At 41.8% G+C, this 14,196-nt stretch overlaps 1 long non-coding RNA gene across 1 annotated transcript; it reads right to left on the reverse strand.

Annotated features, from left to right (window-relative positions):
- Positions 1-10,226: 10,226 nt before the first annotated feature.
- On the reverse strand, positions 10,227-12,192 carry LOC306792600. Its single transcript, XR_013772828.1, has 7 exons — positions 12,070-12,192; positions 11,891-11,945; positions 11,743-11,794; positions 11,365-11,418; positions 11,159-11,266; positions 10,866-10,927; positions 10,227-10,774 (listed from the first exon to the last, which is right to left on the reverse strand). It is a non-coding gene; the product is annotated as an uncharacterized lncRNA (long non-coding RNA).
- Positions 12,193-14,196: the final 2,004 nt, after the last annotated feature.

The raw sequence follows: 14,196 nt of genomic DNA on the forward strand, positions 1-14,196 counted from the left end.
AATACGCAGAATTCAGTTAAATAGGCTTCTGCTCACCTTGAGATGTGTCGACACTATCAGACTGTTCCCGAACTGCAGGCACGACCTGGTGGCAAATACCAGGGCTCCCAGCCTCCAGGGAGACTCGCATTTTGTTTTCTGAAACACAGATAGAGAGGTCTGTTAACATTCCAACCCGAAGCTCCGTATCATATCAATCACGTCGGGGTCACCACTTTGTTGTGAAAAAATGTTGTAGCTGTCTTTCACACTTAGAGCAGGTTTAAGAATGAAACAGAAGCTCTCAGAGGCGTATAGTTAAATCAAAGCAATAGATTTATTTATCAACAAAGTTATTCAGCCCAGCCATCAAAAACAAGCTTGGGTGCTAATGGATGAACTTCGCAGAGATTCACCATGAGACACACTTAAACACATCAGCGTGAAACTTAATATAGGGGGTCCACCCCTTGATACACATTGGCCAAAGTCAAAGATGCAGGCGTGGCACGTTTTTACGTTATGACACCTGGTTGGAAGCCGTGAATGTCCATTCACCTTGGCCCCTCCCAATAGGCGTTGGTTTCCATCAGTGTGTGTGAGATGATGCATGCCAGCAGACCTAGAGAAAGTGTGTGTGTGAAGAAGCCGGGCTCAGCTGGGGCGGTGTCCCTCGCTTGAATCTAACTGACCATTGTTCCTTCCTTATCTTCTCTAAAGATGGCGTCTTGTTGCTTGTGACGCAGTTAAATAAGTCACCTTTCTCCTGCTTCTCTCTGGCCTTGCTGTGTATGCTGTGAGCACTGTATAAGTGGTTAATAGAGCTGCATAAGCTAATGGTTATTAAAACTACAAATATGCTAGTGATTAATTAAACTGTATATAAGTCAATTGCTACTTAAAGCTGTATATAAGCTAGCTGTTAATTAAACTGTATATAAGCTAATTGCTGATTAAAGCTGTATATAAGCTAATTTAAGCTAATTTTATCAACACATTACATGTGAGGAGAACTGAGTTAGCACTATCACACTGGATTATAATTCAGGGTGGACTTAACGGAAATATAGCATCGACTGTCCTGTGCGATGGTTGGGAGTACTCGACATTCTCTGGTAAAAGCTTTGGATGGGACATCTTGGCAGGACATTTGGAATTATGACAATAAGGGTAGAAATTACAACACAATTCAGACATCAGTCAGAGTGAGAAGTGATGGAAGTAAAAGTAGAAAAGAAGATGTTACTTTCAGATTAAGGTTCGGACATACAGGACTCAATGACACATTATACACATCATGAAAAAGACAGAGTGGGATAAATGTGAGATATGCAACTGTAAAGAAACTGTAGAACATGTGCTGATAGAGTGGAGGAAGAGAAAGACTGAGGAACAGAGTGGTAGATACAGGAAGGGAGTGGAGCATGAAAGGACTGTTAGAGACAGGGGACAAACAAGTTCAGCTTAAAAGGGCTTTATTTAATATTTTGAATGGAACGGGTTAAAAAGACAGACTATGACTGCAATATGGAGTTTATTTCTAATTGTTTCATTATATTTATAAATAACATTATGATTGTGTTTAAATGATAACTGTCATAAAGTCATGATGTTACACATGTTGTCCAGTAGGTGGCGCCTTAAACATTGGTTTGGAGTCCGCCATTATAGTGAAAGAAGAAGAAGGAGAAGAAGAAGAAGAAGAAGACGGAGGAGAGGAAGAATAAGAGGACTAATCTCCTGGTAGCCGATAAAGCTATTGAAGTTAGCTTAGCATGCTACCTGGAAACAGACGGACGAGGACGGAAGTGACCAACACAGCGCAAGTCAGAGTAAACGGTGACAAGGAGTTGACGGAGTTCGTCTGGAGGAAACCTTTCTGTGGTTGAGTGAAAATGTCTAAAGTAGAAATGTTGAGATCTTTAGTCAGCCAGCGACTAACTGCGACTGAAGAAGATATATTAGGTATGTTTGAAAGAACGATAGCAGAGTACGAGGAGGAACTCTCTCGTTCAAAAGAGGCGAATAAGCGACAACGGGAACTTCTGGACGCCGTTCACAACCCGGAAGTCCGGATACAAAGAGCACGTGGGTTCACTTTATTTCTTCTCTCAAACACTGTTCATGCTCCGGCTGATAACTTTTAATGTAGTTTGGAGTGAGACTCTGTTGCAATTCGTCGTTTTCTTCTTCTCCTGATTTGATACCTGCAAACGTGTCGCTTTTTGTCGAAATAAGCCGTTTTGAATCAAAATAGATCATCCACGTGAGTGTAGATCCGTAGAGTTTTAAAAAGAATGTTGGGGGGGGGTTCAACTGGCCAGCCAGCGTTTCTCAGATTGGAGTGAGACAAAGAGAAAATGTGATGTCGTGATCTTCGCAATAAAACATATTTGATGCGACGTGTCGAGTCTTGGCCAATCAGCGTTAAGATGTCTACACTGTCTTCATTTCGATGGTCATTTCGATGGTTCTCGCTACTGTAGAAATATGCTTGCGGTATTTACAGGCATTAAACTTATAAGTATTGTGAGGAATTTAAGTTTTAAAGCGCTCCTAGCAATGGATATTATGCGTTACAATCTGTTTACTTGTACAAGGTTTAAACTAAAGGGAGAGTTACTGAATTTGTTGTGCACTGTGAGGGAAACCAGAGAATTTATGACACCGCAATAAAGTGAGAGAGGGGGGATGTTGCTGAAGAGTTTCTGAGCACAGCCTTAAAGAAGGGGGGTGAATTGGTCAAGGAAGTGGCCGAATGAAGTCCGAAGGGTTCAGCCAATCACTGAGCTGATCGATGGGCTAAGGAATGTGTAATATGAGACATTTCAGAGACTTTGGAGGGACAACGAAACTGAATCCCCGGAGATAATCAGACCTCATCTGGACCATGAGGCGGACACACCAGTCTGTCGTGTGGTGCGGATGGGGCCTCTATTTCATGAAGTATCACAACTGATAATGTAATTCAGTTTGTAACTGCATTTTCTTTTGTTAGTATATTAAATTCCTTTTGATTTAAGCTTCAACCAGCTGATTCGACCCTGCTTAATGATGGAAGAAAGGGGGGGGGGGGCTGCCTCTTCTCCTCTGCATTCTTCTTCATCTCTGGAACAAGGAGGGGGGCTTTTACCTTTTGTTTGAGAAATTTTGAACATAACGTGTGTGTGCGCTCATTTGCAATAGTGTTGCGTGTGTCATAGACCAAAGGTTTGAATCTCCAGGTGAGGCGCTCACGCGCTCCCTGTACAAAGAGGGAGCTCTGACACGCAGGTGGTTCAGCTTAAAACTTGTAACTAGTTGTGTTGTGAATCGGGTTCGTCGGTGGGATATTGTGTAGCAACCTGCAGGAACAGCACCTTCCCCATCCCTGAGACTCCAGGACTCCCACACACAATGTGGCCCAACCCTGGCTTGTGTGTGGGTGAAGATAATGCGTCCCTGTGCTGGACAAGTTCAAATAAAGTATAAAGATACAGGGCTCACAAAACACTGAGAGGAGAGATGCGTATACGGAGCCCTGACTTTGTTTGTTGCTAGGGCTACTTAATCAATTATTGTGTTTTGTGAAACCATAGATCTATGTTTTTGATGCTTGACTTAATAAATTGTTAATACTTGTAGATCGTCTACCCCCCCCCCGTCCCCCTTCGGGTGCTTGGCACCTCTTTCACCTCTTATGAGTTTGCAGGTATGCTGATTTCTTCTCTCAGCTTCTAGATGACAGGAAATATTTCAACTTAAAGTACAAGTTTGTTCTTTGATAACACCACATGGATTTGGCAGCTTAAAATGGTTCATATGTTCATGTCACATAAGTTGATTACATTATTGTATTATCTGGTTCTAGTGATACTCTGGAAGTGTATGTCCAGGAGACTATTTGCTCAATTCTAAAATGTCTTTGTAACCCCTCTGTGTGTGTTTACTGTTTTCCTGCAGACGTCCAGCAGCTGTTGTTGGTTAAAGAAGAGGTTCCCTCTGAGCAGCAGGAGTGGAGCTCCAGTCTGGACCAGGAGGACCCAGAGCCCCCACACATGAAAGAAGAACAGGAGGAACTCTGCACCAGTCAGGAAGGAGAGCAGCTTCAAGGTCTGGAGGAGGCCGATGTCAAGTTCTCATTCACTCCTGTGAAGAGTGAAGATGAAGAAGAGGAAGCTCAGTCCTCACAGCTTCATCAAAGACAAACTAAACAGATGGGAACAGAAGCTGATGGAGAGGACTGTGGAGGACCAGAACCAGACAGGAACTTGGATCCAGATAGACATCCAGAACCAGATACTGATGAGAAGACTGGAGACTCTTCTGACACTGATGAGGGTGCTGATGGGAGGAAGACCAGAGAACCTCAGTCAGGTTTAAACTATGTGAAACCTGATGAAGTCCGTGTCACTGATTCAAGATGTAGCGCTGGTGAAAAACATTTTAGATGCTCTGAGTGTGAGAAAACATTTGGCAATAGTCAAAATCTGAAGAGACACACGAGAACCCACACAGGAGAAAAGCCTTTCAGCTGCTCAGTCTGTAAGAAATCTTTTAACAGGCGTTCAACTTTACAGATACACATGAGAACCCACACAGGAGAAAAGCCTTTCAGCTGCTCAGTCTGTAAGAAATCTTTTAACCAGAGTTCAACTTTACAGACACACATGAGAACCCACACAGGAGAAAAGCCTTTCAGCTGCTCAGTCTGTAAGAGATCTTTTAACCAGAGTTCAACTTTACAGATACACATGAGAACCCACACAGGAGAAAAGCCTTTCAGCTGCTCAGTCTGTAAGAGATCTTTTAACCAGAGTTCAACTTTACAGAAACACATGAGAACCCACACAGGAAACAATCCCCTTTAGCTGTTGTGGTTGCAGTAAAGTTTCCGTTTGTGATAAAAGCTTTCAGCACGAGTCACCTCTGAAGTGACACATGATTAACCGCGGTTCAACTACACTGATTTCAATACAAAAAGTTATTCACTGAATGAGCGCCAACTGTACAGTTTGAAATAGTTTTGATGATTATATTGATGATTGATTTGATGGTAATGTAAGTTTAAGACGATGGTTTTACCTGCATCTGTGCACAGTATATTGTATTCAAATGATTTCATCAATAAAAAGTAAAAGGTTTGTGTATTTCACTGGTTCATACAGTTGTACATAGCACACTTTGTTCGTCAGGATTAAATCCATCAGTGACTGGAATGTGACTCAATAGTCCTTTATCTTACTTGTTTGCACTCTTTGCTGCCATTACTGGAATAAAATTGTCATCTTGTCTGACACAAACTTGTAAAAAGGATGAAAAAGGTCCTGAGATGAAGCAATCTACACATTCCTTGGAGTCACAAACCAACAACAGCCTTATCTCGATCTATCGGTCCTTCCAGTTGATCAACAGGCCGACACATTCCTGAATGTGTTCACCACTTTTCGATACTTTTTTTGATTGCCGGTGGCTTTTCTTGATCGTACCATCATCTTATCCTAATCGTTGTGCTCCCCAGGCCTCTTGTTCATGTGTATGAGCACTTTTACCAGCTCAACTTTAGGTAACCATGAAACAGGCCCCACCTTTGACTTCATCACACAGCTCCAACACAATATATCAGGATTGGTGCGGCAGCAAAGGGGTTGGACCTGATCACACCCGGCCCTCATACATTGTGTTACATAATGCTGTTTGGAAAATACGAAATGCTAAAAATAGTGCGGAGTGAAAGAAATCTATGGAGATTAAAACAATAAATAAAATGTCAGTGAATCAAAAGACATCAAGCTAAGTGATGCAGATCAATCAAAGAACAACAACTCTTTTGTACGAGGGAAAAGACAATAGCTCAATCATAGAGTTGGAAATATGTCTTTAATGGTAAATACACACGTTTTATGTCGCTCTCACACGGAGCCATCTAAAAAATACATATTACAGGGAGGAACTGAGACAGAGCTCCAGTATTTATCCCACTATGACTACGTCCTCCTCAGTGAACTCATAGAAGGGAACCTCCAGCTTTAGAGGAGCAGGTCCCTTTCTTATCCTTCCTGAAGCATCGTAGTGGGAGCCATGGCACGGACAGTAGTAGCCTCCGAAGTCTCCGGCGTTGGCGATGGGCACACAACCCAGATGGGTGCACACACCGAGGACGATGATCCAGCGGTGGTTAATCACTCTATCCTTGTCATGCTGTGTGTGTTTGTGTGTGCAATCATAATTCCACATGTTTGAAACCCTTTTCCCCTGTAGGCGGTGCTGTCGGAGGCCTTCTGGGCTGCTGGCTGACCAGTGGACAGTTCAAACCGCTGCCTCAGGTCATAATGGAGCTCAGTCCTCAGCAGCAGCAGAAGCTTGATGGTAGTCTTCTGGCCGTGCTGGGAGACATTCAGTGGACAGATTTGGCTCAGCTAACTGCTCTAGTGATGGGCAACGCCACCCTGAAGCAGCAGCTGACGGCGACCCTTCTCGGGTACATCTCCAAGGAGCTCCAGGCGCAGGTGCACTACGTGGATTAGTGTCTGTGGAAGAACTGGGATACTCTCACTCAGCGGCCCACATGCTCAGAATGTCTTTTGAAAAGAATGTGAACTGTTTGTATGACGCTGGAGAGACTCTTTATCAAATATGAAATCACAGATTGTAAATTTGCACAGACGCCATCACAGTCTTGGTTACAGGTTATTGTGAAAACAGCTGTATACCTGGATTCATTTATTATTGGAAGTACACTCATCCGATGAAGGAATTATTTATTCATCAATGGCACTGTTAATCATATGAGAGACATAGTGGTTCTGTTTGTGATAACGGTTTTATACCAAATGTATGAAATACATTTGACATACCACATGAAACATCACACAGGGGAGGAACGATGGAGCTTTCATCCTATCTTTATCCAAGAGCGTGTTCTTTCAATTTGAGAGCATCGCTCATTGAGTCCACACTCAGATTTGGTACTGTCTTTAGCTTGATCCAGTAGACTAATTGAGTTTTTATTTTCTAGTTCGTGTTGGTTTTCTAGAGGGGGCCGGGGACACGTTCACCTGGATGAAAATGTTGTACATTTTAAAGTTAAATGCATCAGTCTGGTGCACTCTGAGACCAACATCAACAACATGAACATAATTCATGCTGAAAGTAACGCAGTTTAAACTGACAAATGCAGGAAGGACAGCTGGCAAGAAATCACTAACTGTCATTCTGTAAATTAACCGATTTATAATATCACTGCTTCATCTATAACGCGATAGATCTGACTATAATAACACGTGTATTCACGTTCATGTTTTACTTAGATGTATTCTTATTCTTTCAGCTGAGACCCCAGCGATGTGAAACTGACTTTTGGGCAAATAAATAAAAATATATATAAATATAATTCTAAGCAGTAAGGAAGTTTCCTTCCATAACTTAAAATCACCCACACCAAACATTAAAGTAGCCGGAGACTGTGAGACACGACTCAAGAAGCCGACACACGTCAGTGAATGTGTGATGAGAGAATATTTACACATTTCTTTTCTATTTACTCCCAAGTCTGTTTCGCACCACTAAGGCTACAGCTGAAAGAACAAGGCTAAAATATCGTCATACACGCCATGAAAACACATCTGCAACACATTCATTTACCATAATACACACATGTACTTATAGTCAGATCTATCCTGCTCTAAATGAAGCAGTGATGTCATAAATCTGTTAATTTACTAATTCACACAGTCTGAGATTTATTGCCAGCCGTCTTTTTTTGCATTTGTCAGTTTAAACTGTGATTATGTAATATTCATTAACGGCCCACGTACCGAGCTCTGATTGGTCAGTGTGTATTTGAAGAAAATGAATTAAATCACACGTTGCTGAGGGAGCAGAGGGGCAGAAAACGGTCTGAAGGCAATATAATATAATATATAATAATAATGATATTTTGTCTTCAATAAATAAATGTTGGAAAACAATCACTTGAGTCGTCTCGTTCCACGACCCACAACTGTTACATATGTACAGATGGAAGGTAACTGAAGATAGGAGTAATGATATACTTTTTTATTAGTTTAAGGGGCTTTTGTTACCCACCAAGTTGCAGCGGAACCGGATGTTCCTCCTAGAACCTGTCTGAATGGACTTTTATCTGTTCACCTTGTCTTTGTTGAGAAAATTAGCTTATTTGCAGTTTTGATAGCCACTAGGTTATGCAGCTTTAAATAGCCACTAGGTTATGCAGATTTAATAATCACTCACGCAATACTCACAGTACACGCTAGGGCAAGGGAGAAGTAAGAGGGAGATTAATAACTTTAACTGCGCCACAAGAAACAGGCCGCCATCTTTAGATAGATAAGGAAGGAACAATAGAAAGTGAGATTCAGGGACAACGCCCCAGCAGACTCCCTCTTCACATACTTTCCAGGTCCTCTCGCCTCAAAATCTCACTACACACTGACAGATGACTACACCTTCTGGGACGGGCCAGTGTGGGCGGATATGCTCAGGCTCCAACCAGGTTGAATACATGTAAAAACATGCTCAGCCTGCAACTTTGACTTGAACCAATGGGCCTCTAGAGGCGGAACCTTACATAAATGATTACGCTGCTATGATGAAGCGTGTCTAAATGGTGGAGCTCTGCGAGCGAAGCTATTAGTGACCCGTGCACGTATTACTGCAGGGCTGAATAACTCTGTTGATAAATAAACCTATTGCTTTTAATATAACTATAACGCCTCGTGAGAGCTTTCATTATCCTCTTAAATCCGCTCTGAGTGTGGGAGATAACTTTATTTTTCACAACAGATGGTGACCCCGACGTGATAGATACGATACAGAGCTTCGGATTAGAGAAATAATGGACCTCTCTTTATTTTTCCAGAACCAAAAAGGCGTTGTTTTTTTCCCTCTGAGGCTGGGATTGCTGGTAATTGCCACCAGTGCCGTGCGAGCAGCTCGACAGTCTGATTGTACCGGTACAAACGAAGGTGAGCGCAGAAACCTATTTAACTGAATTCTGCAATATTGTATTTATAGGCTGATCCAGATTTTATCAGACTGACCGAGCTGTAAGTATTGCATAGTTATAGAGTACTTGTAAAGAATAATCGACCGAGCAACAGAGTTGTTATACAGTCATTGTACACATGAGTGAATGAGTCCATCAGAAAACGTAGAATAAAAGGCGAAAAATGACGTTTTTGTGGCAGCGTAGAGTGAAGTAGTGTGAGACGCGGTCGCGCGCCTCTTCTGTCGCGGTCACGCGCGCCACATGAAGCGCTCAAATTCATGCCACAAATAGCGTAATCTTTAACGTAATTTATAAAACGTTTTGGACTACGAAGAAACGGCATAACATGACGGGGATATATGTAAAAAGTCATTGAGAAAATAGACCGTGAAGTATTACCGTATCAAGACATTTAGTGTCCGTCTCCGGACGTGTGTTGCGTGTGGTGTAAAACCAAGTTAACTCTGCGTAGAGTAACCTTTAAATAGTTTCTGCACGGGAGCACAGGTTTTAAGATAACCGATGAGTCGTTGATAGCGGACGAAGAGAAAATTACCTTATCGAGGCATCGAGTCTCAGGACACTGAATTTGTGTGTGGCGCTTAGTGGAAAACCATGATATCTCTGCTTAGAGTATCCTCGACGGAGTTTCTGGGTGAGAGCACAAAATTCAAGATAACCGATGTATTGTTGATAACGGACGAAGTGTAAAAGAAAAGTCGACAGGAGACAGGCCGGAGCAGAGGCCGTCGCTATTTAAGTGTGCTAAATTGTGTTGTGGATATACAGGGCCAGTAGCATAGGGGTTAGCATTGCGGCCTTCCACGCGGTGGCAAGCCGTGTATAGTTGGCATACGCTGACAGCCAATGAAATTGCAGCATTTCATATCGCTGGTTTCAGCTCCTGGACGCAGGTTCGAGTCTAACTGGGGCAAAGCCACTCATCAATGACAAAGAGCTATTCATAAATCAAGAAATGTTTATCCAGCTTTACCTTTTACTGATTGTCACTAGATTGTAGTGGCAGATAGATTATCAAGTACTTGACTTATTTTTGGCTATAAACCTATTATATTGTAGTTTTTACTGTTGACTATAATGATTCACGTATTAATGAGACATGTGAACATTAGTGAATGAAATATATTTATTAAACACAACAGGGACAGTGAATATTGAACACAGAGCCAATAATGCAAGGTCACAAATACACAACACAAATATGTTAAACAAATATAATAATGACAAAACACTCCCCTTTTCTCTTACTTTCCCTTTTCAACCTCCCATCTCTTTTTTTCTGTCTCATAAAAAGCAGGTTGTCTGCTTCTCATGCCCTGGTCTTTGTAAAAGGAAAAGACTTTACCAGGGCAGTAAATGTACTTCCCTGTTAGTCCAGGGAACCCCGTGTGAATGTGAGGACTGTTTGGATCCTGCTTCAGATCCATCTGACAGAATCGACACTTGCGACCTGTGGGCTGGGATTCAGTCCTCTTCCTCTTCGGCTGTCTTCTGCCCTCCACCCTTTTCCTTGTAGCATCCAGTTCCAGCTGAAAGAACGTTGGAGGAGGAAGATCAGAGATGCTGTGGATTCATTCTGGCTGGGGAGGGAGACGCCACAATGACACCATCTTCATGAGGTTGCGCACAGGAAAGGAGCCTGGCCAGAGAGCCGTGGATTCCAGCTCTGTCTTCATCCAGATCCTCTGCTGCTGTGAACAGGTCCACTGGCTGACTTCATGCTCGTAGCCAGGGAGCTGTGGAGGAGGACGGTGGGGACAGCTAACGGCCTGGGTGATGGCTCACCTAGTCAGACAAGAATAAACGGAGCAAATGAGTACGATTCTGGTTGCGTCTTGATTTAATCTTTTGACATGAAAAACATTCTCACACTAACTTTTATCTCTCTGTGCTGGTGACAGTTGAGCGTCTCAGGAGAAATCAGGGGGGCCTCTGACACTACAGAGAATATTAAACATGTTGTCATTATTATTGACAGTAAGATGAAGCAAGGATGTAACATGACATCTACACTGTAGTCTGTGAAACTCAGCAAGCTGGACACTGGAGTGCTGCCTACCTGTTGTCTGAATACAGTGCAGCAGCAACTGTATAGAATTAACAACAGTTTTGATGAACACTACATGAAGTATATTTTTAAGATGCAAATACAGGTCAAATAACACACACCAGGGACTGTGACAGTCGCCTCTGTTGCTGGACGACCCGCTCCTTCTGGCAGCAGACACGTGAGCTCCTGAGGAACAGGCACTGGTCTCCTTACAGTTACAGCGGCGGCTGCAAGGTGAGAAGGATCACAAAACATAATCAACGGTTTATAACAGATATGAGCACAGTGAATATGACAGATGTGTTTAAATGTTGGATGTATTTACCATCTACTTGTGAACCCTTCAGATGAGTTGGTGCAGCCAGTGTAGCAGATGGTTCTACAATGGAAAACACCTTGTCAGTAATTTATATTTTGACAATATACAAACACAACTGTTAGTATCGTTACTTCACCTTTCTCAGCCGTATCCAATGACAGACTGTTTCTCACATTAATATATAAAGAATATACTTCATTCATACACGTGTGTTTGTCTTTCAATGGGTTAATATTCAGTGGCCAGTCATTGTGATGTAACCTAGGCAGGTGAAGCAACATGGCACACTTCAAACACATGCATTCAGGTGTTAGTAACACAGCAGTTTCATACATACATATTGTTTCCTTTTATCCATATAAGAAAACAAAGAGTGATACGTACCCTCATCATGACTGGTATCAATTCATAGTCACGAGGACAACAAGCAGAACACCTAAACATGAGACAGAACGGTTCAATGCTTCATGTGGGATAAGAAGTCATGGTCCCATGCTTGTCTGTTGATGGCAGAACGTTTTTGGTGAAAAACCTCTTTCTGTTCCCGGAGCCTGTTGTTGTCTGGCTGTTTGATGATGCAGAAACAGCTGGTAAACAAACAAAAAACATATCATATACACTGAATAGAATACACGATTAATAGCAAACCGGCTGAACTGTAACTGATTTTAAATCTTCAGGTGGTAGAAATGAAAGACATCAAATGTTTACTCTCAGCTCTGCACGTGTGGCTTTGAAGGAGATACTCAGCATCCCTCTCTCCAGCTCTTCATCTTCATCCATCACTGAGATGCAAACAGACGAGAATTAGAACTTCATTAAATTAATATCTTCTTGCACTTCTTGTACATAAACATTATTTTAACAGTGATGGAGAAAGTCTACACATCTTGTACTTCAGTAAAAAAATATGTATTAATACCACCACATGGTGTAAATACTCTTTAAGTGAAAGTCCTGCATTCAAATCTTACTTACTCAAAGTCTGACTTCAGTAAAAGTACAAAAAAGCATGTGTTCATCACTTTAATGACTTTATATACTGCTGGTAGTTTAATCTGTAATAACACATCATTTATTAGTTGAGTATATTTTGTCTGATATCCTGAATCTGCCAAGTAACTAACGTTAGTAACTAATGCTGTCAAACACACGTGGAGCAGTTAATGTACATAACTATGAACTACATGCATTAATGACGATACGTGACGTGATACAACGGAGACGTGCATGTTTATTTAACGTTAACGTGATTCACATGAACCACCGGGTCCGGTCACAGCTTGTTGTTCTTTTGTTACGTGTCCGTAAAGTAACAGAGTATATCTTACGTTCACCACAACCTCAACCGGCCGCTGCTCAGCCTCTGTGTTCACTGACATGCATAGTAAACGCAAACTCATTTTATTTGAATGCACGTTCGTGTTAACTTGTGATACTTTTGGTCACAAAAACGCATCAAAGTCGGACATGAATTAACCGGTATGAACCGTTAACGGCTCCAGATTACGTTACGTTGTAAGGTAACGAACTCATACAGTCAGAAGTCCGACTTCGACACAATATAACACAAAAAAAACACAACTAACTTTATCTTTGAAGCTTTCAAGTGAATGTCAGACAGCCCAGACTAATTGTCATGACATTTTAATTCATTGTTATTCATCTTAATGACTTACCGTTCAACGTAGTGTCCACCCAGCGAATAGATCCGGAAAATGCGGGCTGTCGATGCTCTTTCCAGGCTCCGACTGACTGACAAACACCGGAGAAAATCTTTCTCTCGCAAAACGGCACCACAGCGCTGCTGGTGCTGGTGGCCAAAGATATATTACATCCGTACTGGTTTAGGACTACCATTGAAAATGAATGGGAAACGGTTTAGGGAGTTTTAGCTAAAGAATCCCAGCCGAAGCAGATTGTACTTGTGTTTTATGATACGCAGCGGCCGCTGTGATGCATTAAAGTAACGTTGTTTGTTTTGTGTGTTGGTTAGGGAAAGAATTTTTATGATTTGACTGTATTTTGTTTGCTGAAAAAGCAGTTTGTCATTTGTATCGTGATCAAGAGGTCATCGATGCGCCAGTCTGTTTGCTGAGGGTGAGGAAGTGAATTGACTGTTGAGTGGTTAAAAGAACAGACCGAGTGGATGATTAATTTTGTGTTTATTATTTGAATGTATTTGTAAAAGTATCCATTTCTTTCGGCCGTATTTGTGACCGTATTTGTGATTTGTGCGCATTCCAAAGACGGCAGTATGCTTGGTTTTAATTTTGGTTAAATGAATGTTATTATTTGGAGCGTGCATATGACAGAAAGAGAGCTGCTGAGCTGCTGAGCTGAGCTGCAAATGTGTGTGTGTGACTTTCAAAGTTTGAGGGACAGTGGAAACGCATATGAGACACACCCGTTGCTATCACACACAAACATAAAACATTAGAATAGATCGATACGTGATTTGTGCATATTTCAGAGGGGTTGGTTTTAATGGTTTTAATGGTTTTAATTTGGTATGTGTGCTAAGGGTTAATACTTCAGTTTACTGGGAGACTAAACAAAGTTAGGAGCGAAAACATAGCAAGGCCAAGGTTGGAGATAAGCTGGCAGTCTGTGTTCCACCACAGTCCCCGACGCTGGTCTCATGATTCATTTTGTTTCTAAAGATAGATTTGATTTTGTAGCGAGTAACGAAGGTTTCAGGGGAAATGTATCGGAGTAAAAGTATCAGTTTTCTTTGCAAAATGTAGTGAAGTAAAAGTAAAAAGTAAACAAAATTGGGATTCCCTGAAAGAGGCAGTTTTAGCCTATGATTAAAATTTGATTAACTCAGAACGTGCT

Source organism: Melanostigma gelatinosum (genome assembly GCF_949748355.1).
Source record: "Melanostigma gelatinosum genome assembly, chromosome: 18".
NCBI lineage: Eukaryota > Metazoa > Chordata > Actinopteri > Perciformes > Zoarcidae > Melanostigma > Melanostigma gelatinosum.